Source organism: Piliocolobus tephrosceles, chromosome 14 (assembly GCF_002776525.5).
Source record: "Piliocolobus tephrosceles isolate RC106 chromosome 14, ASM277652v3, whole genome shotgun sequence".
Lineage (NCBI taxonomy): Eukaryota > Metazoa > Chordata > Mammalia > Primates > Cercopithecidae > Piliocolobus > Piliocolobus tephrosceles.
The window spans coordinates 45,582,535-45,609,612 of NC_045447.1; the positions used below are offsets into that span (position 1 = coordinate 45,582,535).

General features: G+C 41.7%; 1 long non-coding RNA gene across 1 annotated transcript in view; it reads right to left on the bottom strand.

The window, feature by feature from the left end:
• Positions 1–18,796, bottom strand: part of LOC111535189 — an 80,372-nt gene extending 61,576 nt beyond the window's left edge. Inside the window, exon 1 of the long non-coding RNA XR_002729346.1 lies at positions 18,191–18,796. This is a non-coding gene — a long non-coding RNA (uncharacterized LOC111535189). The remainder of the gene's footprint in view (positions 1–18,190) is intronic.
• Positions 18,797–27,078: the final 8,282 nt, after the last annotated feature.

The window sequence follows — 27,078 nt, forward strand, 5'->3', positions numbered from 1 at the left end:
GCTGCTATAAAGACACATGCACACGTATGTTTATTGCGGCACTATTCACAATAGCAAAGTCTTGGAATCAACCCAAATGTCCATCAGTGACAGACTGGATTAAGAAAATGTGGCACATATACACCATGGAATATTATGCAGCCATAAAAAAGGATGAGTTTGCGTCCTTTGTAGGGACATGGATGCAGCTGGAAACCATCATTCTTAGCAAACTATCACAAGAACAGAAAACCAAACACTGCATGTTCTCACTCATAGGTGGGAACTGAACAATGACATCACTTGGACTCGGGAAGGGGAACATCACACATCGGGGCCTATCATGGGGGGTGAGGGGGGGAGGGATTGCATTGGGAGTTATACCTGATATAAATGACGAATTGATGGGTGCTGACGAGTTGATGGGTGCAGCACACCAACATGGCACAAGTATACATATGTAACAAACCTGCACGTTATGCACATGTACCCTAGAACTTAAAGTATAATAATAAAAAAAAAAAAAAGAAAAAAAAAATAATGGCCATCATACTCATATTCCCTGGATGCTCTAAGGAGACCTAAGGGGACCTTGTCCTTCCTTCTCCAGTTACTTGGGTTAAGGTAGGCACTAGTCTCCCTGGAACCCCTGACCTCTTAAGAAGCCATGGCAGAACAGCATAGCTCAAGGTTGTGCTTGCTCCACTCAACAGGTTAAACATGAGTAAAAGATTTGGGTCACCCCCTTCCCTCTGGAAGAAAATTTCTGGCTGAAGTGACCAAAGAATGATTTTAGGGCAAAATGATAAACATGAACAAAGGGCAATAAAACAGCACAAAGAAAATATTACAAAATTCTTAAGCAAGTGTTTTTGTAATTTTTAGGACAAATGTCTGACCCTGAGGGGAGAATGCAGATTTTAAGGTCAAAGTCACAAGAATGGAATGTGGAGAAAAATGAAGTTTAGAATTCTAGCTCAGATATTTGACGAGTTACTTAACATTTCTGAGCCCCAGTTTCTTTATCTGGAAAAGGGGGATAATTGTACATCCATACCCCAAACCTCAATTATTGTTAATGTACTGGTGATTCTCAAAGCCACATTTCTGACCCAGTCTTTCCCCTGAGCTCCAAACTGTATATTCAACAACTGACGCAAAACTCTATCTTGTTACAAAGACAATGCAAATTAATTCAAAACCGCTACCTCACCAAATTGATTTCCAAAGTCAGGGAATGTTATCACTATACATTCACTTTTTTGCTCAGTTCATACATCAAGACAGTCACTGGGTTCTAATCTTGATGACTCTCAAGTTAGCCCCCTTTCCTCTATTTTTACTGACTCTCCTTGTAGTTCAGTTTCTCATCCTTAACTTGCCTGAATGGTTAAAATATGCCTCATTACCTCAGGGCCTAAGAAAGTAGCTAATGCATAGTAATACCTTATATTAGTTGAATCCAAGTCTGCTGGGGAAGCAGAGAAAGCGTTACATCTTTGTGATGAGTGCTATGAGGTGTGAGGTTGTGCCACAGGAGGAAGTAATTAGCTGGTCAGGAGGATCCCAGATGGTCACAATAAAAATTACTTTGAAAAACATCTCACATTCAACAATCAAAATATTGGAGTACTTACTCTGTGCTAAGTACTATGCCAAACACAACAAACAAGACACAAGCCTTGCCCCGGAGGAGCTCATCATCTCATGAGGTAGATAGTCTCATAGGTTCAAATTGCCTAATTAACATATATATTTGGATATCAAATATTCATCTCAACCTATACAAAAATGAACTCTTGATTCCCTGCCCACCCACCATCATCATCCATTTACACACACCAAATCTGCTCCAATCATGGTATTTCTCACATTAGTTAAGGACAATTCCATCTTTCCAGTAATTCAGGACAAAAACAATAGTGTCATTCTTGAATTTTTTTTCCCTAACAGTCCACATCCGTTCCATCAGTAAATCCTGTTGTCTTTACTTCAAAAATCCATCCAGAACATGACCACTTCTCACCCTCTCTACTGCTACCATTACTGCAGTCACATCATAAGGTCCCCCTTTTATCCTGACACCATATGCCCAACAGTCTATCTTCAACACAGAAGCAAGCCTGATGGTCCTCAGGGAGGGTCCTGGTTGCAGATAACAGACAGATGGATATAGATATAGATATAGATATAGATATAAATATAGATACAGATAAAACCATGCAACTGGATAACATCACCATGGAACTAAATGTAAATGGAGAGATCTAAAGACTGGGCTAGGACACTCTAAAGTTAACTGGGAATAAAAGGAGGAACCAGTAAGTAGAGGAACAAAGAAGCATTAGCCAGTGAGGTAGGAAGAAAAACAGAAGAGTGTGGTGTACTGAAAGCAAAGAGAGGAAAATATTTCAAAGAGAAAGCGATCAATTGCATAACCAGTTGCCAACTAGCCAAGTAAGATGAACGGCATTCAACTTAAAAACATAGAGATCCTCTGTGACATTAAGAAAAACAGAATTAGATGAGTGATGAAGGTGTGACGGGAGTGGATTCAAGATACAATGGAAGGAGAGCAATTGGTGATAGCAAGTATAATCATGTATTCAAGGAGGTTTGTTCCAGAGAGGTGCAGAAAAATGAGGGACTAGCAGAAAGAGAACATGGAATTCAGAGAGTTTTTGAAAAATATGAGATACATAGCATGTTGGATGTTGATGGGAAAGATTCAGTTGAGAGGGATAAACTGATGAAGAAAAGAGGGAAGAGCTACTGGAGCAATGCCCTGTTGTAGAGGACACAGAATAGAAGTGAATTCCCAAGTCAAGGGCCTGGCTTTGGTTAAAAGTACAGACACTGGTGGTAGATAGAAGGCATTGTTAATGAGAGGGGACTTTGTGGATGAGGGAAGAAAAAGGTTTCTTTTACATATAAGAGAGTGTGGGCACAGACACAGAGGGATGAGTGAGATGCTGGGAAGGGGGCATGGCTGTGGGAAGGGAGAATGGCATGCACAGCCAAAGCTAGAAAGCAGGAGGTAGAGAGGGATTCTGGAAGTTACTATGGAAAGTTTTTATTAGGGCCCAAGCAGTTGGTGGCAGTGTGAGTGGTAGGTGGGTGGGGAAAGGTGGTTAAAAGTTGCTGATGGTATCTGTGCAGCAGGTGCTCCTGGAAGACTGTACCAGCAAGAGAGATCACAGAAAAAGCTCTAAATGCATGGAGGCTGAGCAAGAGCATGAGGCTGGAGATGGAGAAATAGGGCAAGGGTGGCATCCCAGTGCTCAGTGAGATGAGGGATCAAGGACGTTATATGGATGGGAGGAGAGGACAGGGAAACAGGAAGACAAATAGGCTGCCCTGAGAAGATGGGAGGGACATCAATTTTGGACAGCTATTATCCCTCAGGAGATGGCACCTCCGCATTCCCCTTCTGACCTACCACAGAGGAGCCAAGAGCTAGACAAAGGGCAAGAAGTACTGTGACTTCTTTATGACATGTTTTGAGGGACAGTGGGATGTTCCTGGTTCCTAAGGAAACCCAAGATCACTCACCATCCCATCATCAGGAGGAGGAGGTGGCATGACTTGCTTCCTCTGATAGGACCCCAGCATTTAGCACAATGTGTCTACTGCTTGAATACAGAAGATCCAGGATGGGAAGAAACATGCATGTGTCCCTGCTCTGAATGCTGATTCTGTGCCTAAGGAGTGGGGGCCCAGCCCATGGATGGTCTCCAGGACGGAGAAGCACAAAGTTCAGGCCTACTGAACTAACATTCAACAGGTGTTTTCCTAAAGCATCTCCAAAGAGCAAAGGAGGTCTTGTGACAGGCACATCCTCCCTCCCTGGTGGGAGCGGGGCAGGCAGCCACACAGCTAGGAGAATAGAGGGAGGCCCAGAACGAAGTGAATTGACTCAGGAGGGTCACAGCAGCATCAGGTAGGGAGTCAGGGGTTAGCATGCACACATCCTGGTTTAGGGTGGAGCGGGTCCTTTCCATGGTTCCCTGCAGGCTCCTACCTGCTTGAGGCCAGCATGGGCTCATGCTGCTGACAGAAGTCCCAGGGGCAGAGAAATGAGCTGAAACTGATAGCTTCAGGATTCTGAGTTCTTGGCAAAGTCAAGAGCTAAGAGAAATCGAAGTCATAGCCTATGACTTATGTGGAATGCTGATGGTGGGTGAAGCTTTGCTCATCCCACAATCCCTGCATAAATCCATGTTCTATCTTCCCCAGGGTGAAGAGAGGCAAGAAGCAAAAGTCACATGAAGGGTATAAACTCAAGAATTTACTACTTCAGATTTGGGGGTAGATGCTAGGAATATATCAGTGATTGCCTAGGATCTTTGGGTTCACCTTCGGCACACTCAGGTAACATCATGTCATGGTGAAGGGCCCTGACCTTCTAGAGCTCTTCTCTTGGGCTTTCCAGAAGGGCACTTCAGAATTGGCTAGAGGGAATTTCAGGAAACCGACCACCAGCAGTGGGAGGAGGGTGGCTTCTCCACACATCATTTTTGTTCAGTGCTGGGTTGCTGAGGGCAGGGACCATGGATGCTTCACTTCTGTACCTGCTCACTGCAGCCCAGGGGCAGGGAGGGCAAGGGACACAGGATGAACACAGGAATAGACCCCATGGAGACACTGCTTCCTGCACCATGTAGAAGGTGGCTGGGCCTCTGCTGTTTAACCAGCCAACCAGGGCCGAATGCTCTGTCTGGCCTCTGGAGCCCATGGTCTAGGCCAGGCCTGTCATAGATGGAAGGGCCAGAATGGCCTCTGTGTCCACTGCAGGGACAGAAGAGAAGGGAGAACTTCCTTGAGCTCAGGTGGGAATATGAGAGGTAAGCACAATGCAGGCATGTAAAGTGCTTGGGGACACAAAGGAGCAGATGCCTCACAGGGCAGACCAGGCTTGCAGAGGTCTGTGCATTCTCATGCCCGAAGACAGTGAGGCCAGGACTCTGGGAAAGCATGGGGAGGGAGAGGGGGGCCTGGGAAGGGGCCAGTGAGATCAGTTTCCAGAAGGAGAGGTGGGTGCTGCCAACTGCCCCCCTTTCCTGCCTTGTCCCTCTCCTCCACTATAAACTTCTCTCGTGTTCTTGCCTGGTCCATGGCCAAGCAAGCAGCATACTAGGGAATTTCCAGAGTGTGTCAATTCCAAGGTCAGGCCTAATACAAAGGCCACAGGGGCAGGTCCCTGGGCAGGCAGACTGACCCATGGGAATCCAGACAGGGGGAAGGGAAGCCCCCCTTGCAGTAAATTGTGCTAGCAGCAAGTGTGTGTCAGGGGAGAGGGGAAAGATACAGTGTGGGGCCAGGGCAGAATGACACATATATGGTTTTGCCATAATGGCAAAAACCACAATTACTTTTGCACCAACCTAAGAGTTCAGAGTAAGCACAGACATATCAAGAAAGACACACTTATGTCTTCCTTGGACATGACTTGGGTGTTCTTGGACTCATGAACTTGGATTTGGGTGTTCGTGAGTCCTTGGGTGTTCACGGATTCATGAACACCCTGCATCAGACATGCTCGAGCAAACACAGGCACAAACACAGAGACACAAAGACAGTTTTGCACACACAACAGACAGCCCATCTTACAGACCCATAGACACAAATGCAGTCCAAATCCATCCTGCAAAGCCCCTCTCCTCCATAAATCCTCTAGGCTACCTCAGACTAGGCTCATCTCTCCTTTAAACTCTGGTTTGTCATTTCTGTCCCATTGCTTGTCTTTAATAGGATAGTTATGGATTCACGTGCATACCCCTGGTCTCAACAATGTGGCTGTGTGCTCTTAAAGAATGTCAGGGTCAGGAAGAGAGTCCACTGCCCTCTTCAGCAGCCTCATCCTTCGCCTACACACCCATCACCCCAAGGGCCCCCAATTTACTTTTGGCTCCATCCTTGCAGGGTCCTGACTCTCAGACTCTTTGAGTTAATAGACACAAGGAAAGAACAAACCAGACAGACACACTTAGTCCAGGTTATCATTGGGAAACCATGAAGAATCAGGTCCTGGTTCCCCAGTTACAAAACCCTTACACAAGACATGATCTCATATGTAGCTCTAGCCTAAACTTTATGTTAACCACAATTCCACCCCTATCGACCATACCTCTAAACCCAACTCCAACCCCATTCCCAAAGAAACTTTTAAACCATAGTTTTTCAAATAAGAAGGAACAACTGTACCTCAGACAGGTAATGCTAGTCACTGTGATCCAAAATGTTTACATGGCCAAATAAGTTTGAGATACAAAACTGATGCGCTCTCTCCCCAGCAGCTTAATGCCTACCTCCCCTAGCTGGACCATGGCCATAGTGACCACTCTGTACCCATGACCTGTGGAGGGCCCAGAAACAGCAAACAACCTGTCATCTATGCAAGATCAACACCACAGGTTATGCATAAGCCTGAATCCCTCTCCACACTATCTTGAAAGCTTAAAATCAGCCTCCAACACGAAATTTATCTCCTTGGCTAAATTCTAAAGGCCAGCAGTGCCTTACTCCAACCCTAACACCTTCCTTATCTAAGATACACCAACTTCTATCAACAGGAACCACAAAACCAGTTCCAAACCCTACTTTAACATCACCATGATTCCCACCCTATCCTTACCACTACCTCACTCCAAACTGGAACCATAACATCAATGCTGTTCTAAGCATAATTCTAACTCTAACTGTAACCCTAGGTAGCTACACATTGAGGAATACATATATCTATGCTAGGCACACACATATGTGTCCTATATACCCGCAGGAGCTTAGGAGCTCTTTCAATAACAGCTGCACAGTCCATGGGGCATCTTGTTCCTGGAAGACTCAATGCTCACCTGGCAACCCAGGAGCAGCCATGCTCCCAGACCCTGTGATCCTTGTCGGATATACAAGGATATCCTTGTATATCCTTGTTGGCCTATAGGGCCCAGCCCACTCCAAATTCTGTTGCAGAACTAGCCCAGCCCTTGAGCTGAAATTCCCACCATACCCCTCTGTGGCTCTTACCTGCCAAGCTGGGAGCATCTGCTGCCCTGGAAACTCTACCAGGCAAGAGCAAACAGGCCCTGAGGCTTAAGGGAATGTGGTCCTTTCCAATGCGGGGATTTCCAGACTCTTGCAACACCCAAACCTAGGATGTCTACTCCAGAACTGGCCGAGGTGCCTGTCCTAGAGAGGTAGTGGGCCTGCTAACACTGTGGCTGAGGTAGATGTGAATAAGCACAGTTCCTCTTCCAGGATCTCAGTCTCGTGATAGAGTGTTAAATCTGAATCCATCATCACAGACAGGGCTGAAGTCATGTGTGGCTCACTCTCTTCTAGGCTACCTCAGTGCCTCCCTCTCAAGCTTCCAGGTTCACCCACAGACCAGAGTGTGGGCAGAGACTCACTATCCCATTCTTGTTCTCAGGGCAGCTGTTTTCCGACCTAGTTTTTCGTCCAGCAAGGTTTCCACCTCCAGCAAAGCTTCCCTCCTTTCCTTCAGGGCTCCTAACTTTGTTTCTAAGCCACAGGACCAAGCATGGAGGCCCCAACATCTCCAGGATGGAACATCTCTCTGAGGCTGCTCAACCACTGAAGGCTCTAGGCCACAGGTAGGGGCTTAGAGTCTATACTAGAAAGAGCTTCCTGAATCTAGAAAAGGTAGGCAAGGATGGGACCTGAAGGTGCTGTGGACACCATCTGACACTAACAAGTGACCTCCTGGATGGCATGACCAAGGGCAAAGGGACAACAGGATGTTTTGAGTGAGACAGAGAACCTGTGATTTTAGGAGAGGAAGAAGCACAGCCCCTTCCTCTTCCCTGCCATGTTCCCCCTAGCTTTCTCAGAGGCAGTGCCAGGCTGGAAAGTCCCTTCCCTAGGTGAGCACCACCCCAGCTTCTTCAGACAATCTTTTTTTGCTTCCTACTGGGTCTGTGCCCATATGAAGTATGAATGAGGAGCAGAATAGATCCACATGGCTCTTCTGGCTGCACCTCACCAAATGCTAGGCTACCTGCACAGCAGAATCCTGGACAACGTGGTAAAAATAAAGATTCTTTGGCTATACTCTGATGATATCCTATTTAGGAACTGATGTAATGCCTCTAATTCTATTTTTTAAACAAGGTCCACAAGTGATTCTGATGGGCCTCCAAGTTTTGGAAACTGTCATCCATTGTAACATATCATTCTGGAATCATGCACATAACAACCCTACTACATATACACACTAAGCTCATGACACCCTGCCTTTCTTGGAAGTACAGAATGAGAAATGACTGCTAATGCGTATGGAATCTCTTTTTGGAGGTATGAGGATGCTCTGGAATTAGTCATGATAGTTTCATAACTGAATATTCTAAAAACCAACGAATTGTAAACTTTAAAATACAAATGTTATAGTATGTGAATTTTATCTCTATTTTAAAAAGACAAAGGTGAAATAAAAGACTTTTTCAGAGATATAATAGCTGAAACAATTCATCATCAACAGAACTTTATGAAAAGAAACTTTTTTTTTTTTTTTTTTTTGAGGCGGAGTCTCACTCTGTTGCCCAGGCTGGAGTGCAATGGTGCGATCTCGGTTCACTGCAAGCTCCGCCTCCCAGGTTCATGCCATTCTCCTGCCTCAGCCTCCTGAGTAGCTGGGACTACAGGTGCCCACCACCACGCCCGGCTAATTTTTTTGTATTTTTAGTAGAGACGGGGTTTCACCGTGTTAGCCAGGGTGGTCTCGATCTCCTGACCTCGTGATCCACCCGCCTCGGCCTCCCAAAGTGCTGGGATTACAGGCGTGAGCCACCGCACCCAGCTAAAAGAAACTTTATAGAAAGTCCTTTAGGCAGAAGGCAAATATTATCATACAATAATCTGGATATACACCAAGAAATGAACAGCAGAAATGATAACTATGTCAGTAAATATAAGATCTCTTTTCTTAATTTTTAGTCACTCTAAAAGATAATGGATTTTTAAAATAATTACATGAAAAATAATGATAATGTCAGGTTAGGTTTAGAAAAAATAGAGACATAAAATGAATGACAATAGCACAAATGCCAGGAGATACACAAATAGAAAAGAAACGGTAATATTTTCAGGCTATAAGTGGAATAATATTACTTGAAGATTGTATCAGTCAGAATTCAATTAAGGAAGCACAACCACTAGCAGATACTTCATACAAATAAAAGTTTAAGTATATATGAATATGGGTTGTTGAAAGGATTTGGCCTTATGTAAGTGTGAGAGCTGGTTAAGCAATCTTAGATAGCTACTGTCTTTACCTTTGATACTAGAGATTGAAATCCATAAGGTGGGAATCAGGAGTAAAGGCGGATATAAAATGAGAGATAAGACTAGGAAGGACCAATCAAGAATGAGCTGGGTCTCATGAGGATGGACCAAAATCCATGTCAGTTCTGCTGTCACTGATCTTAGTGGTGTGAGTGTCCTGCAGAGATCAAGACTCTTCAGCAGGGAGCTAAACACAGGCACTCAGCTCAGGTGTTAGAGAGCCTGATGGAGGATCCAGGGAAAGGTGGGGCACTTGCAGACCCACCCACTGCCACCCACCAGCAAGTTGAGCCAGCAAATAGGAGACATGTACATATACTACAAAATAGTTGCTACCTCACTTCTGCTTTCCAAGCCCCTATAGGGATCTGTCCTGTGACCCATTATAACCATAAACATAAAGGAAAGGGAACCCTGAGAAATTCAGTTCAACTCCTCCAAATTGACACATTATAAAATCATCACAAAGATAAGTTAAAGAAGTATATGCCCTAAAACAACCACTACAGAAATAAACATCATAAACCAAAAAGATGGGTAACAACAAAGCAGAAAGAAAGAAATAAAATGTTTTAAATCATAAAAAGAAAAAGGAAGCAAAGAACTTATGGACAAATGGTAAATGGCAAGATGGTAGATTTAAACACAATCGTATCATTAATTACTTTAAATGTAAATGTTCTAAAAATCCTAATAAGAGGCAAAGCTTGTGATATCGGATTTTTTTTTTTTAAGTAAGACCCAACTATATGCTGCCGTCAAGAAGCCCATTTTATGGGCAAATGACTTGAACAGACACTTTTCAAAAGAAGACATATGAGTGTCCAGCAAACATATGAAAATATGCTCAACAGCACTGATCATTAGAGAAATGCAAATCAAACCACAATGAGATTCCCTCTCATACCAGTCGGAATGGCTATTATTAAAAAGTCAAAAAATAATAGATGCTGCAAGATTGTGGAGAATAGGGAATACTTATACACTGCTGATAGAAAGGTAAATTAGTTGAGCCATGTGGAAAGCAGTTCGGAAATTTCTCATAGAACTTAAAACAGAAGTACCATTCAACCCAGAAATCCTGTTATTGGGTATATACCCAAAGGAATATAAATCATTCTACCATAAAGATATATGCACACAAATATTAATCGCAGCAGTATTCACAATAGCAAAGACATGGAATCAACCTAAATACCCATCAATGATAGACTGGATAAAGAAAATGTGGTACATATATGTCATGGAATACTACACAGCCATAAAAAAGAATGAGATCGTGTCCTTTGCAGGGACATGGAGGAGCTGGAAGCCGTTATTCTCAGCAAATGAACACAGGAACAGAAAATCAAACACCACATATTCTCACTTACCTGTGGGAAGCTAAACATTGAGTACACATGGACAGAAAAAAGAAAACAACAGATACTGGGGCCTACTTGAGGGTGGAGGGTGGAAGGAGGGTGAGGATCGAAAAACTACCTATCAGTACTACATTTATTATCTGGGTAATGAAATACTCTGCACAACAAACTCCTGTGTTCACACAATTTACCTATATAACAATCCTGCACATGTACCCCTTAACCTAAAAGTTTTTTAAAAAAAGAAACCCATTTTAAATACAAAGACACAAGTAAGTTTAAAATGTTATGTGTGCATATATATATATAATATATACATTTATATATTTATATATATAATGCAAATATTATTCAGAAGAAAGCTGGAGTGGCTATATTAATACTAATCAAAATAGATTTTATAGCAAGGAATACTACCAGATTAAGGATCATTTCAGAATGGTAACAGGTTCAACTCATCAAAGGGATATAAAAATCCTAATGTTTAAGCATCTGGTAGCACAGCATCAAAGTACAGGAAACAAAACCTGATAGAATTGCAAGGATGAATCCACAATTATAATTGAAGATTTCCAGCCCCTCTCACAATAATTGGGAAAATAAATATACAGATCAGTAGCTTACAGAAGATTTGAACAATGCTTGCAAGCAACTTGAACTAATTAACATTTGTAGATGATTTCATCCAACAACAGCAAAGTACGCACTCTTTTCAAAAACACAAAGAACAGTAAGCATGATGTACCACATTCTAGGCCATAAGATAAGACTGAATAAATTTAGAAGTTTTCCATTATACAGAGTATGTTCTCTAAATACAATAGAAGTTAGAAATCAGTGGCAGAAAGATATCTGGAAAATCCTCAAATATCTGGAAACTAAATAACATACTTCTAAATATCTCATGGATAAAGGAAACACTCAAAAGGAAAATTAAAAATATTTTGAACTAATGAAAATTGAAAATGTAATGTATCAAAAATTGTAGTATGTAGCTAAAGCAGTTAAATTTATAAACACATTTTATAAATACAAATTTAAAGGGAAATTTATAGCAATAAATACTGGTATTAGAGAAATTAAAAAATCTCAAATAAATTAAGATTCCACCTTAATAAACTAGGAAAAGCAAAGTCAACACAAAGAAAGCAGAAGGAAACAATAAAGATAGCAGAAATCAATACTATAGAAAACAGAAAAACAATATAGAATCTTAATGAAATCAGAAACTGATTCTTTGAGAACCAATGACAAAACTCTAGTCAGATTGATCCAGTAAAAAAGAGAGAAGACACACATTACCAATACCAGGAATTGAGGAGTACTATAAAACAGTCTACAGGTATTACAATGAGAAAAGGAATATTATGAATAACTTTATTAAAAGCAGTGAGGTGGCAGCCTAAATGGACTGACACTGATCCTCTTTGATCTGTAGGGATATGTGAAAAGAATGTTTATTGCAGCACTGCTTATAGTGATAAGTAGGTAGAACAACCTCAAAAAAATGAATTATTTAATAAATTGTAATATATTCATGCTATGAATAAGAAAAGAAAATGACACTGCTTTAATCCAGGGGGAACACAGTGATTAATCACTGATTCCATTTGCAAATTGGATCAGCTGTATTTTCAGCACAGGATGATGTATTCAGAAGTTCCAGTGGGAAGATGGAGAAATGAGTGAATTGCAAAGGTTTAACAGTTATAATATTTATATTTGAAAAAACATTTAAACCCCCTCATTTTTTATATCATGCAGACTATGAAAGACAAAACTTAACATCTTAGCTATCTGGTTCCTAGGAATATGCAGACAGCTCTGGTTCATCAAATAGTGGAGCAAACCTGTCCCCTGAGGAGCATCAGAATTTAGGAGGAGAAGCATCAATGAGACTGCTATATTCATCAAAAAGAGGGCATAGGCTAAAAAGTCTTAAAATACTGATTTGTAGACCTGGAAGTCTTCAAATTAGTATGGAAACATACTCAATTCCCTTTTTTGAGGCCTGCTCACTGGAGGAATATCAAGGCTATGCATATTTAAAACAAACAAATACACACAGAAACCCCAAACTGTTTTCCAGCCCTGACCACAGGATCTGTGAGGGCAGAAATCCACTGAATAGAATTATTAAAGGAAGGAGGCCGGGCACGGTGGCACATGCCTGTAAACCCAGCACTTTGGGAGGCTGAGGTGGGCGGATCACGAGGTCAGGAGATTGAGACCATCCTGATTAACATGGTGAAACCCCGTCTTTACTAAACATACAAAAAATCAGCCAGGTGTGGTGGCAGACACCTGTAGTCACAGCTACTTGGGAGGCTGAGGCAGGAGAATGGCATGAACCTGGGAGGTGGAGCTTGCAGTGAGCTGAGATAGTGCCACTGCACTCCAGCCCGGGCGACAGAGCGAGACTCCATCTCAAAAAAAAAAAAAGAATTATTAAAGGAGAACAAAGTCCAAATCCAAATAAAAACAACAGAGATTAACCAAGTCACTTTTAAAGTGACATAGCTTTAGTTTTGGGAGGAAATTTTGGGGAAGCAACCAATTAGGCTAACACCCTTGATGCTTAACTGAGATGAGTATCAAACTTATATTACAGGACACTTTGATTAAAAGAGATATTGCTCCAGTATTCAAGATATGTACCTGCAGTGCGTGAGAAATTAACAAAATCAGCTTTAGCTTCTAGAAAAACAAATGGTAGTGATTGTCAAGAATTGTGCCAAGCGCGGTGACTCAAGCCTGCAATCCCAGCACTTTGGGCGGGCAGATCACCTGAGGTCAGGAGTTCAAGACCAGCCTGGCCAACATGGCGAAACCCTGTCTCTATTAAGAGCACAAAAATTAGCTGGCCATAGTGGTGGACACCTATAATCCCAGCTATTCAGGAGGCTGAAGTAGGATAATCATTTGAACCTGGGAGGCAGAGGTTGCAGGGAGCCGGTAACACGCCACTGTACTCCAGCCTGGGTGAAAAGAGTGAGACTCTATCAAAAAAAAAAAAAAAAAAAAAAAAGAATTGTACAGGGTCTGCGATTTTATTTACAAGTTAACAAACTATCCTACTACTGTTTCATGAATGCTGGCAGAAGATGCAAGACTCTCAAGTCAGAGATAAAGGATTTTATTAGTCATAGTACAGCCACAACAAAAGCTTCACCATGTTTTTTTTTTTTTTTTTTTTTGCATCAGTTCCCCTTGTCTCCCAAGTCCCATGGGATTGGCACAGCTGGCACAGCATCTATGATAGATGCCTGCACATGCAGTGGACTGCATTACAGTAGAGAAACACTGAACTTTGGGGACTCACTGCTTTTACAGTAAGAAGAAACAAGCCTAATCTTTGTTCACGAGTAGACATTACCTTAACCCTAAAAGTTGCTCGTTGCAAATATAACACTGAGAAACAGATAAAAAGCAGTCAGAACCTTGCATTCTCAGCATCCCTAGTATGGCCTAGGACAGGTTGCCTCTCTCAATGGCCATTAGTGATAGGTAAAAATAAATGGCTAGTGAGAAAAAACAAAACAAAACAGAAAAACTGGCTTTCCTTGTGCTGGTAGAAGTCCTAGGAAAGACACTTGGGTTAAAAAGGAAATTAATTAACAAAGGCCCCCACAAATTATGCTAAATGATTACTTCTTTAGCTGGTAGGTGGAATTGAGTTTTCCTGTTTCCTTAAGGAAGAAAAGAGAGATAGAAAACATAATCACAGGAACAATATGAAGTCAAAGAATCTGTGGTAACTTGAGAAGGGTATGGAAAAAACTTCTGGACGAAATCAAAAGTGGTGCTAAACAACAATGGGACAAGAAAATAGAATAGACTTATCTGGCTGAATGGAATGAAAGAAATGAGAGTAAATGGTGAACTTAAACCTCTTCTTGCTATTGTTGGTGGGGATAGTCTCTAAGATGGCCCCTTATGATTTCCACCTCCTGGTGTTCATGCTTTGTGTAATCCCATCTTCTTGAGTCTCTGGGTGGATAGGTGACTTGATTCTAATTAACAGAACATGGCAAAGGTGAGCAGAAGTCACTCCCATGATGACACTGCATTATATAACTTCATCTTCTAGCACACTTGCTCTGGCTTAATGAAGTGGCCATATTGGGAAAGCCCACATGGCAAAGAACTGCAGGTGGACTTTAGATACTGAGAGTAATCTCCAGTTGACATCCAGCAAGAAGTCAAGGTCTTCAATCCTAAAACTGCAGAGAAATGAATTCTGCCAACAATCTGAGTGAGCTTGGGAGAAGATTCTTTCCCAGTCAAGCCTCCAAATGAGAATGCTGCCCAGACAACAACTTAACTGCAGCCTATGAGACAACAAGCAAGGACCAAGCTGGACTTCTGACCCACAGAAACTGTGAGATAACAAGTTGTATGTTGTTTTAAGATACCACATTTGGGGTCATTTGTTACATAATAATAGAAAACCAATATATATAATGCTGTAGCCATGACTGAAAGAGAAGTGTTTGTCAGGTAGCAATGCGTATGTGGGTAGCATGGAATTTGAAGAGCACCTGCTTAAAGTGCAGTGAGACTATTTATAAAGGCAAGCAGAGGTAGGAGGAAGATATGACTGCTCCATAGCATGAGCTAGGGAAGAAAAAGGCATCTAGGGAAATCATCTCCCTCAGCTCATCCTATAAAGAAATTTGCAAAGCTGTGGAGAATCTGAAGCCCTAAGCAGGAAGGAACCACCTCATCCTGCATGTTAAGTGTAAAGTATCTTTATGTGCTTTCACTGTCTTCTTATATGGGAGTGGCAGATTTTTATAAAAGGCTTTAAAAATGTCACAGTGATCTTGAGGAAAATTCAGGTTGGGGATGGGGCAGGCAATACTAAAGCAAAAGAAACTTCTGAAAATGGAAGCAAGCAAACACTAAAAATCAATGGGTTTCACAGATAGAAAAAGGAAGTCTCAATTTTCTTTGATCTCGGGAGGAAGGAACAATCGGGATAGTTTCCACTGCTTTACAAAGTGCAAGTGTTCATGAATCATTGAATAAATGCTGTAAAGATGACTGGGGAAAGCAAAGGGTTTATTTGAGATCACAGCGTCAGCACCCTTTCTCTAGGTCAAAGTGGGCCAGAGAGGGCTGAGGAAACCAAATCTTCATAACTTGTTTCTAGAAACTATGGAGTCACAAGCTCATCATATCCACTCTGCTTCCTCAGAGATAGAACCTGAATGGTGAGTTGGGTTTAGCACGGATGATGGTATGTAGCCAATACAATAAATATAGGTGATTTCTCTGACATCAGGGAAGAGCTACTAAATTTTGGAATTTAGATGGTTTCCATACCACATCTCATTTCTCTTAAATATACACATCAGTATATAGCAGAATTGCCAGGTCATATAGAGATTCTTTTTAACGTTTTGAAGAACCACGAAATGTTTTCCACAGCAGCTGCACCATTTTACATATCCACCAGCAAAGCACCAGGGTTCCAATTTCTCCACATCCTCACCACACATTATTTCCTTTTTTTAAAATAGCCATCCTACTGGGTGTGAAGTAACATCTCATTTTGTGTGTGTGTGTGTGTGTGTGTTTGTTTGTTTTAATTGGGGCTGGGTCTCCTGTGTTGCCCAGGCTGATCTCAAAAGTCCTAGGCTCAAGCAATCCTCCTGCCTCAGCTCCCTGCAAGTAGCTGGGATTACAGGCACATGCCACTGCATCCAGCTTCACTGTAGTTTTGATTTGCATTTTCCTAATGACCAATGACGTTGAGCATGTTTCTAATGTGCTTATTGGTCATTTGTATATCTTCTCTGGAGAAATGTCTATTCACATCCTTTTCCCATTTCTAAATAAAGTTTCTTTCTTGTTGAGTTGTAGGGTTCTTTATATACACTGGATATTAATCCCTTTACCAGATGTATGATTTGCAACTATTTTCTCGTATTCCATGGGTTGTCTTTTCGCTTTCTTTATGGTACTCTTTTATGCATAGAATTTTAAAAATATTGATATTTTATCTGTTTTTTCTTTTGTTATTCATGCTTTTAAGGTGTCAAAATCTAAGAAATTATTGCCAAATCCAAGCCGATAAATATTTTCTCCTGCTTCCTTCTAAGAGATTTATTATTTTTGATTTGCCTTAGTCTATTTTGTGCTGCTATAACAGAACAAGAGATTTATATCTTACATCTCTGGAGGCTGCGAAGCCCAAGATTGAGGTTTCACTTTCAGTGAAGGCCTTCATGTGGCATCATTTCATGGCAGAAGGTGGAAGGGCAAGAAACTCGCTTTTGTAACAAATCCCCTGCCATGACTTACCCATTCCAGAGATAATGTTAATTAATTTATGAGGGCAGAGTTCTCAAGACCCTATTAGGCCCCACCTCTCAACATGGTTGCATTAAGAATTATGTTTCCAACACATGAACTTTGGGAGACACATTCAAACCATAGTGGCTCTTAAACTTAACCAAGAGTACATTCTTGCTTCTTCCTCTCCTTTACATTTCTTCCCAAATAAAATCTGTGAAAAACAGATTTCATGAGTTTAATCTTTGTAACCTTGGTCAAATTCCTTAATCTTTCTAAATCTCATTTTAGAAGACGATAATTTCACAAAGCTGTTGTAAGAGTTATATGAGATCTTTAAACATACCTAGTATAACACCAAGCTCACTGGTGCTCAAAAATCCTATACATCCTTTATTCTTTCCTTCAAAGGTCTTTCACTCCAGGACCTGCCAAAGTCTGTTATTCCACCTGACCTTACTGCTTCCTTCTAGACGGTCAAACCCAGGGGCTCAAATCCTATCTTTGCTTGAGAGGCCTCACTGATCCTCACGCCCTGCTTGGGGCCCTGTGCTCTCGCAGCAGTTTCTACCTCCACTAAAATGCGGCATGGAGCAACATGGATAAGAAAAATCCGAATAGGGAAAGAGGGGAGTGGAAAGAGACCCTACAAGGCCTCCACCTCTGGGCCGCGGTGGTGGAAGACAAGTGAGGGCACATGGAGGCCTTTAGGGAGTTTAACGCCAAAGTCCTTGGAGCCGTGGGAAGTCACTCATGGATCCCATGGCAGGATCCCCCCTCCCTAGTCAGAGGTTGCTTCTGACAGTTCAAGGACACAGTTTCAGGTCCTCCTGTTCTAGGGGTCCTCTGGGGGCTCGACCATCACGAGGTTCCTGCAGCTCCCCTATGTTCCCAGGTGGTCTTCCACTGAGCCAGCTCCAGAGACCACCCTTGTGCCTTCTCCCACAGTGACACGGAAGGGCTCCCTAAGGGCCAGTGCTCTCCACACGGGGGCTCCCCATCGCAGCAAATCCAGAGAGCACCCCGGAAGTCCATTCCCACAGCGGGCCTTCATGGGGGCGGTTCCCTGTAGCACCTCAGGGCCTTCTCCTAATAGAGGCAGCTGTCACTCGGGGTTCATCCAGTGACACGGGGGCCACCTTGGAGACAGCTCCCACGCAAGCACTTCAGAGTCCCCGGAGGACTGTCCACGGCCGCAAACCCGCCCCTCAGGTAAGGGCTGGGTCCCCGCCGCCCCCGTCCGCACTTACCGGGGCCGTCCGGGGCCGGTGGACTCTACACTGCGGGCCCTGCGCTGCCCAGCGGAGCTCGAGGGCCGGCTTGCTGGGTTGAGGGCCGGCAGCATGCAGCGGGGGCTGAGCTGGCGGGTTGAAGCGTGGACGGCGGCGGCGCGTGCGCCCACGCGAGGCTTTCTTGGCCGGCAGGTGGGCGAGCACTGCTTTCCGCCCCGCCCTCCCGCGCCTCGAGGTACTGGCCTCTCGAATCAGCTAGGGACGCCGGCGTGCTTAGTGTGGGGGGACGCGGGAGTGGGGTTCCATGGGCTCGCATGAGCCGTTGGCCCAGGTTGGCGCCAGTTGGCGCCCCCTACGAGCGCCCTGGACTGCGGCGCGGGAACGGAACCCGCCGGCCGACTGAACCCGCCGGCCGACTGCAGCAAGGACACCGTCCGCCTGGAGGGGGCGCAGGGCTGAGGCAGCTAACACTGTTGCGCTCCTGCCCATAAGGGTGAGAATGACTCTTCCAGCGACTTTGGCCCTTGTGCTCTCTCGCCAAGCTGCCCACCCTAGGCCTCCGGGCTCACGACACTGGCATTCAGACACTCTCTGCAGTACTCCACTGGCCTCCGGAATGTCCAAATGACCCAACTCTGACTGTGCACTGTTTCCTGAGAGTATTGGTCTTCCATCTCCAGCAGGAAACCTGGGCTGTCGTGTAACCCACTTTTTGCTGCAGCAACCTCATCCCTCAGACTATTCAAACAGCCAGCTGTTCTGAAGGCTTTAATGTGCATTACACCAAACCAGGTGCTTCGAAGAAAGTGAGGGCAACACAAAGAATATAAAAAAAATTAAACCACTGATAGCTAATTATAAAGAAATAACTGAAGAAGTACAAATGAAGTGCTGAGGACCTTATTTAAATTATTTTATTTATATATTTATAGTTTATGTACATTTGGCATACCTTGTGTTTCCAGATGAATTCAGTTTCTATACCATAAAAATCAATTCATCTCCTCTTGTGGGGGATACAAACAAGAATTCATTTTGTCCTTACAGTCATGAAACTTACCAATAAGGACTATAAGGGAGGTAAATATAGTATTTACTATGGTTTAAATGTTTGTTCCCTCTAAAACTCCTTGAAATTTAATTGCCATTGTAATAATATATAGAGGTGGACCTTTAAGAGGTGATTTGCTCATGAGGGCTCTGCCCTTTTGGGTTAGTTTAATGCCTTTTTAAAAGGGCTTTCAAGAGTCACTTTCTTGACTCTTCTGCTCCTCTGCATGTGAAAAACAGCATTCCCTCACTCTGGAAGATGCAGTGCTCAAGGCACCATCTTGGAAGTAGAGACCAGGTTCTTACCAGACACCAAACTGTTGGTGCCTTGATCTTGGACTTCCCAGCCTCCAGAACTGTAAGAAATTAATTTCTGTTCATTATAAATTACCTAGTCTGTGGTATTTTGTCATAGCAGCACAAAATGGACCAAGGCAATACTATATTTTGCTATTTTTTTGGGGGGGATGGGGTCTCCCTCTGTTACCCAGGCTGGAGTACAGTGGTGTGATCATAGCTCACTATTGTCTCAAATTCCTGGGCTCAGGCAATCCTCCTCCCTCAGCCTCTGGAGGAGCTGGGATTACAGGCATGAGCCACCCACCCAGCTTGCTATCACTTTTAGACACAAAATGCTAGATACTAAACACTGTACATACATATATTAAGTCATTTAAACTTCACACAACTATGAAGTACTATACTTTTATTATTTTCATTATACAGCTGTAGAAACTGAGGTACAGAAAGATTAAACAACCTCCCTAAGATCACATAACTAATATGTGGAATCTACGTATTCTGAATCCAGAGCCCTTACTCCAAATCAGGTTGACTGTACTGCTTCCAGGACCACCTTTAAAATGTGGCAGGATCCCAGATAAAATTTTTTTTGCAAGGTTCTTAAGTATGTAAACGATTTGATTAAAATATCTACTGCAAAATCCATGGGCTTCATGTGAAATGTAATGTTTTATTAAGGAAGATTTGAGATAATGGCTAAGGAAATGGTACTTACATATTTGTTTACTGTTATGTCAGTGCACATAAAGCTTCTTGGTGGTGTCTAGGCAGTGTTCTTGTTCAAGTCTAAGTACTGTCTCTTTCTGTCTTTATTATCAGATGCACCACTTATGGTTAATTTCACATCTCCCACATAACAAAAAGTAATGATGCTATTGTCACTCTTCAGAACCTGTTTGTATCAAGACAATATAGATCTTCTTGTCTTTATAGCTTCCTATCATTTATTTAGCGCTAATTAAATCATCTTGCCACCTGTGAATACTGACTTCTAAAGACTCTCCCAGTGGTTGTTACTGAATTTCATTAATCATGACCACAAATTCAAGTCTTATGCAGAGGATATGGTCAAATGTGAAATGATCACTTGTTTTCTGGATTATTAAATATACCCTTTGGGATTTTATAATATAAATATGAATATAGAACAACATGCCTTCCAGCCATGGCTTTTCTTGAAAAATTTTTTAGGCCATAATCACTGCATTCCTTGAGTGAGCTCTTTCAATGTTTACTGCATCCCTATCTTACTCACACTGCCACTAGCAGAGAGAATAGGTGAGGGACTGTTGACTTAGTGAGAGGAGCAATCCCATTGGTAGAGGCTCTCTGATACTCTTCTAGCATGGCTTAAGATCAACCAGGGAATACCCCCTTTATAATAAAAATGCTCAACAAACTAGGAATAGAATGAAATTTCCTTAATCTGATAAAGGGCATCTATTAAAAACTCAATAGTAGCATCATACTTAATGGTAAAAGACTGAATGCTTTCTTGCTAAGATCAGGAATAAAACAAGTATGTCCACTCTCACCACTTATACTCAACATTGTATTGGAGTTTCTAGTCAGGGCTATAAGGCAATAAAATCAAGTAAAAAACATCCAAATGAAAAAGGAAAAATAAAACTATCTGCAGATGATATGATCTTGTATATAGAAAATACTAAGGAATCCACTTAACCTGTTAGAACTAATAAAAAGGTTCAGCAAGGCTGCAAACTACAAGATCAATATACAAACTTAGTTTTATTTCGATGTACTTGAATGAACAATATGAAACTGGAATTTTAAACAATTCCATTACTAATAGCATCAAAACAATAAAATACTTAGGAATAAGTTTTGCAAAACTTATAATCTGGGCCAGGCATGGAGGCTCATGCCTGTAATCCCAGCACTTTGGGAGGCTGAGGCGGGTGGATCACTTGAGGTCAGTAGTTCAAGACCAGCCTGGCCAATATGGTGAAACCCTGTCTCTACTAAAAATACAAAAATTAGCTGGGCATAGTGGCAGGCACCTGTAATCCTGGCTACTCAGGAGGCTGAGGTGGGAGAGTTGCTTGAACCCAGGAGGTGGAGGTCTCAGTGAGCCGAGATCATGCCAGTGCACTCCAACCTGGGTGACAGAGCGAGACTCTGTCTCAAAACAAGCACACACGAGAAAACCCAAAACAACTACAACAACAATAAACTTTTGCTCTGAAAACTACAAACCATTGTTGAAGGAAATTAAAGAAGAGCTAAGTAAAGACTTTTTAAACCCCGTTTTCATGGATTGGAAGACATCATTAAGATAACAATATTCCCCACATTGATTTATAGATTCAAAACAATGCCTCCTGGAATCCCAGCTGACATTGTTTTAGAAAGTGATAGATGATTCTAAAATTCATATAGAATTGCAAGAGACCCTGAATAGCCCAAGAAATCTTGAAAAAAAAAAAAATAAAGTAAGAGGACTCACACTTCCCAATTTCAAAACTTACTATGAAGCAACAGTAATTAAGTCAGTGTGGTACTGGCACAGGGATAGATATATACATCTGAAATAGAGTTAAGAGTACAAAAATAAGCCCATACATCTATGGACAACTAAGTTTCAACAAGGCTACCAAGATCAGTCAATGAGAAAATACAACAACAATGAAAATACATTCAACAAACAATGCCTGGCCAACTGTTTTCTTTTGTATCCACATACAAATGGATGAATTTGGACCCTTACCTCACACCATACACAAAGTTGTATCTAAGACTTGAACAAAAAGCTAAAACTATAAAACTCTTAGAAGACAACGTAAGGGAAAGCATTCATAATGTTGGACTTGGCCATGACTTCTTGGATATGGCACCAAAAACACAGGCAACAAAAGAAAAAATAGATAAATTGGACTTTATTAATTAAATTAAATAAATTTTTTGCTTTTGCTCATCAAAGGACACTATCAAGAGAGTGAAGAGGCAACTCAAAAATGGAAGCAAGTATTTGCAAATCATATATCTGATAAGGGACTTGTATCTGAAATACAAAAAGAACTCTTATAATTCAGTAACAGAAAGATAAATAACTAGATTTTAAAGTGGACAAAGGATCTCAATAGACATTTCTCAAAAATAAGTAACACAAATAGCCAATAAGCACATGAAAAGATGCTCAACATCATTAGTCATCAGAGAAATGCAAATCAAAACCACAATGGGTTACCACTTCATACTCACTAGGATGGTTAGAATCAAAAAGTCAGATAACGACAAGTGTTGACAAGGATTTGGAGAAATAGAACCCTCATACATTGCTGATGAGAATGTAAAATGGTGCAGTTGCTTTGGAAAACAGTTTGGCAGCTCCTCAAAAGGTTAAACAGTTGCCATATGACCCAGCAATTTCACTCCTAGGTATATTCCCAATAGAAATGAAAACATATGTCCACACAAAAACTTTTACATGAATGTTCATGGCAGCATTATTTATAATAGCCAAAAGATGGAAACAACCCAAATGTTCGTCAGCAAATAAATGGATAAACAAAATATGATATAACCATACAATGGAATATTATTCAGTCATTAAAAAGAATGAAATACTGCTACATGCTACAGTGAACCTTGAAAACATTATGCTAAATGAAAGAAACCAATCACAATAGATAGTATACTATATGATTCCATTTATATGAAAGTCCAGAATAGAAAAAGCTATAGAGACAGAAAGTAGATTACTGGTTACCTAAGAACTGGGAGGAAAGAGATGTGGTAGATAAAAGGTACAGGGTTTCTTTTTTGAGGTGATGAGAATGTTCTAAAACTGTAATGTTGGTTGCACATATCTGAATATACCAGAAACCTTTGAATTGTCTACTTTATGTGGGTGGATTTGGTATGCATGCTATATAGTCTGTATATCATAGCTCAATAAATATTTTCCAAGCGTGGATTCTGGAATCAGAGAGATCTGCATTCATACCCCAAAATTGCAATTAGTAGGTATGTGTCCTTGGGGGTGGTTTCTTAATATCTCTGAGTCTTAGTCTTCTCATCTATGAAATGAGGATTTAATAAAATAATGTAGATAAAACACTTAGTCTAATGCCTTGAATAAAGTAAATATTCAATAAATGTCAACTATTAATGGTTGACATTTATATTGCCCAAGATTACAAAAATCATTTAATGCTGAAATTCTAATTTGACAAACATTGCTCGGTGTTCTTTATATAATACTGCCCTTAAGCCTATATCCCCAGTGACATAGCAGGGGTGGTATATAAGAACTTTATATATTATATGTGACAATGTGTTGGCTTGCAAAAACAGACTTTTTTATTCTGCCACTGACTCACTCCTTCCTCACATCACCTCAAACTTACTCATCAAATCAATTCTCCCTTCAGATTCCTAAACTCTCTTTCATGACAGAAACCCAATTCAAACAAATTTGAGAGGATAAAGAAATTTATTGATTCATATAACAGGAAGTTGGGAAGTCCAGTGGTGGAGCTGAGTTCAAATCGTTAAAAATGTCATTTCTTTACAACCTTGGGTCTCTCTGTGGCCCCTTTTACTCCCACCAAGTTTGGGTTTTGACAAGCTGGGAGACTAAGAACATAGCTGGAGACCATTTCAGAATTATGTCATACCAGTTTAGCAGCCCCAGTGAAAAGAGAAAACATCTCTTTCTTAGCATCTACATGAAAAATCTTAGAAATTTCTTCCAGCGGCTATGTGAAAAATGTATTTTTTAAGCTTAGGAGAATTTTATCAAGACAGCACATACTAATGCTGCATATTATTGCTGAGGCCTATATTTAGTGTTCTTCCTCAAGACTAAAATGTGTGCCTTGTTTTAACATGTAAAAGGGTCTACTACAAGAAGCGAGTCCTAGGAAGAGTGTAAAACATGCCTATTCCGGTTGGGAATAGCATTCTGGCCATCTCTCCCATCATACAACATTTTCTTCAAGGAAGGCTCTTAGAATATTAACAGTCTGATGAGGTTGTTAGCCCTGCTGCATACACCCAGAAGAATAGCAGAACCATTTATTCTTCATGCTGCCAAGGTACTGAATTTTAAAGGAAACAGATCCTGGTCACTTCTTACACTCCTGTTTTCACAGTCATGCCTCACCCCTTTGCTTTTCTCTGACCTAACCCTGGCCTTTGAACAGATTTAGAATGTGTTAAGTCCAGGATGTCTGTGGGCTGCTGCTTTTTTTTTTCTTTTTAGAATTCAGCAAATTAATGGGTTCCCTGATAAAGAAGTTAGACACTGACTTGATAGCTCAAGATACATCAAAAAGGTATTAATTTAGAACTATTAAATATTCCAAAACAATTGCTCTTTAATTTTCCCTAGTCTGTTTTTGGGAGTCTTTAAAAGATATCCACCTGAGTTGATGCTAATACTGGGTCACCACCTGGAACGTGATTCTTGATTGGCAAGCTGAACCTACTCCAAATTCCCCAGGGGCCTCGCAGTCTGGCGATGTATCTGTGTCCTTTCTGCATGGTTTATGCTAGAAAAATAGAAAATGTATTTAGATGGCTCATTGCTAGGGCATGGGACATGCGTATCCCCTGAGATATGGTTTAAAGAAAGCACACTGAGAGAGTGGCACAAGTAGGTGAGGGAGCAAGGATTTGTTCATGTTTAATCAGGGTCTATTAGAATTCTAATGGCTGCAAGTCTAATGGCAGGAAGTCTCAAAACCCATTTGGGAAGGAGAATTTCTAGATGAAGTCAGTGAAGGTCAAAGTAAAACTCACCCCCAGGACAGTAAGGTTTGAGGTTTTGTAGTGGGCAGCCAGATCAGATAGGAGGGTTAGAGGTTCAGCCTTCTTAGCATTTAAGATACTACAATGGAAAGGATCTGAAAATCCTGTCCACACAGGGAGTTTCTTGACTACTTGAGCAGCCTTTTCAGATTGTAAACTGGCGTTGTCTAATCATGTGACCTCACAACAAAGTCAGACATATCTAATCCAGAAGTAAGTTTCATTTGGTAAGGGGTTGCAGATTTATAAATATCATTTTGCTTTTCAGGTTAGATTAGGATGCAGAAAGAGTTTTCAAATTTTTTTAAACACTGACAATCACTGAGTATTAACGGAAACATAATGGATAGGTGTTTAAATCAGGATGATGCATGGGATGGATTACCTTGCTGTGATGCAAATGTGTAAAATAAAGATCCTATGACAGAAAAAAAAAGCGAAGGGAAAGTTGGTGATTGGAATGACCTGGGTCATGTGCCCATTACTGGAATGACCACTGTGGCCAGAAGGATGAGACTCTACAATTGGCTAGGTCTGGGTCTCATGCCCACCTTGTGTTAGGAAGTGGGGCGCTAAAATTGGCAGCTGAATGAGAACTACACGGAGTGGAGCAGGGGAACGTCTCCAGAGGAGAGTGTTGCTGTGACTAGAAGAGAGTAAAGGAATTGATGGGCAGATTGAAAGGAAGAAACAAACCAAAAAAACTGGATACCCATTCTACTGTCTCTACTGGACTTTTAGTTTAGTTTAGTTTAGTTTAGTTTAGTTTAGTTTAGTTTAGTTTAGTTTAGTTTAGTTCCGGGATACATGTGCAGAATGTGCAGGTTTTTTACATAGGTATACATGTGCCGTGATGGTTTGCTGCATCTATCAACCCATCATCTAGGTTTTAAGCCCTGCATGCATTAGGGATTTGTCTTAATGCACTCCCTCTCCTTGCCCCTCACCCCCAACATGCCCCACTGCATGTTGTTCCCCTCCCTGTGTCCGTGTGTTCTCATTGTTCAACTCCCACTTATGAGTGAGAACACGCAGTGTTTGGTTTTCTGTTCTGGTGTTAGTTTGCTGAGAATGATGGCTTCCAGCTTCATCCATGTCCCTGCAAAGGACATGATCTCATTCTTTTTTTTTTTTTTTTTGACAGAGTCTCGCCCTGTTGCTCAGGCTGGAGTGCAGTGGCACGGTCTCGGCTCACTGCAAGCTCTGCCTCCCGGGTTCACGCCATTCTCCTGCCTCAGCTTCCCGAGTAGCTGGGACTACAGGTGCCTGCCACCACGCCTGCTAGTTTTTTGTATTTTTAGTAGAGACAGGGTTTCACCATGTTAGCCAGGATGGTCTCAATCTCCTGACCTCATAATCCATCCACCTCGGCCTCCCAAAGGATCTCATTCTTTTTAATGGCTGCATAGTATTCCGTGGTGTATATGTGCCCTATTTTCTTCATCTAGTCTATCACTGATGGGCATTTGGGTTGGTTCCAAGTCTTTGCTATTGTAAACAGTGCTGCCATAAACATACCTGTGCATGTGTTGTTATAGTAGAATGATTTATAATCCTTTGGGTATATACCCAGTAATGGGATTGCTGGGTCAAATGATACTACCTAGGTTTTCTTCTAGGGATTTTATGGTATTAGGTCTAACATTTAAGTCTCTAATCCATCTTGAATTAATTTTTGTATAAGGAGTAAGGAAAGGATCCAGTTTCAGCTTTCTACTTATGGCTAGCCAATTTTCCCAGCACCATTTATTAAATAGGGAATCCTTTCCCCATTTCTT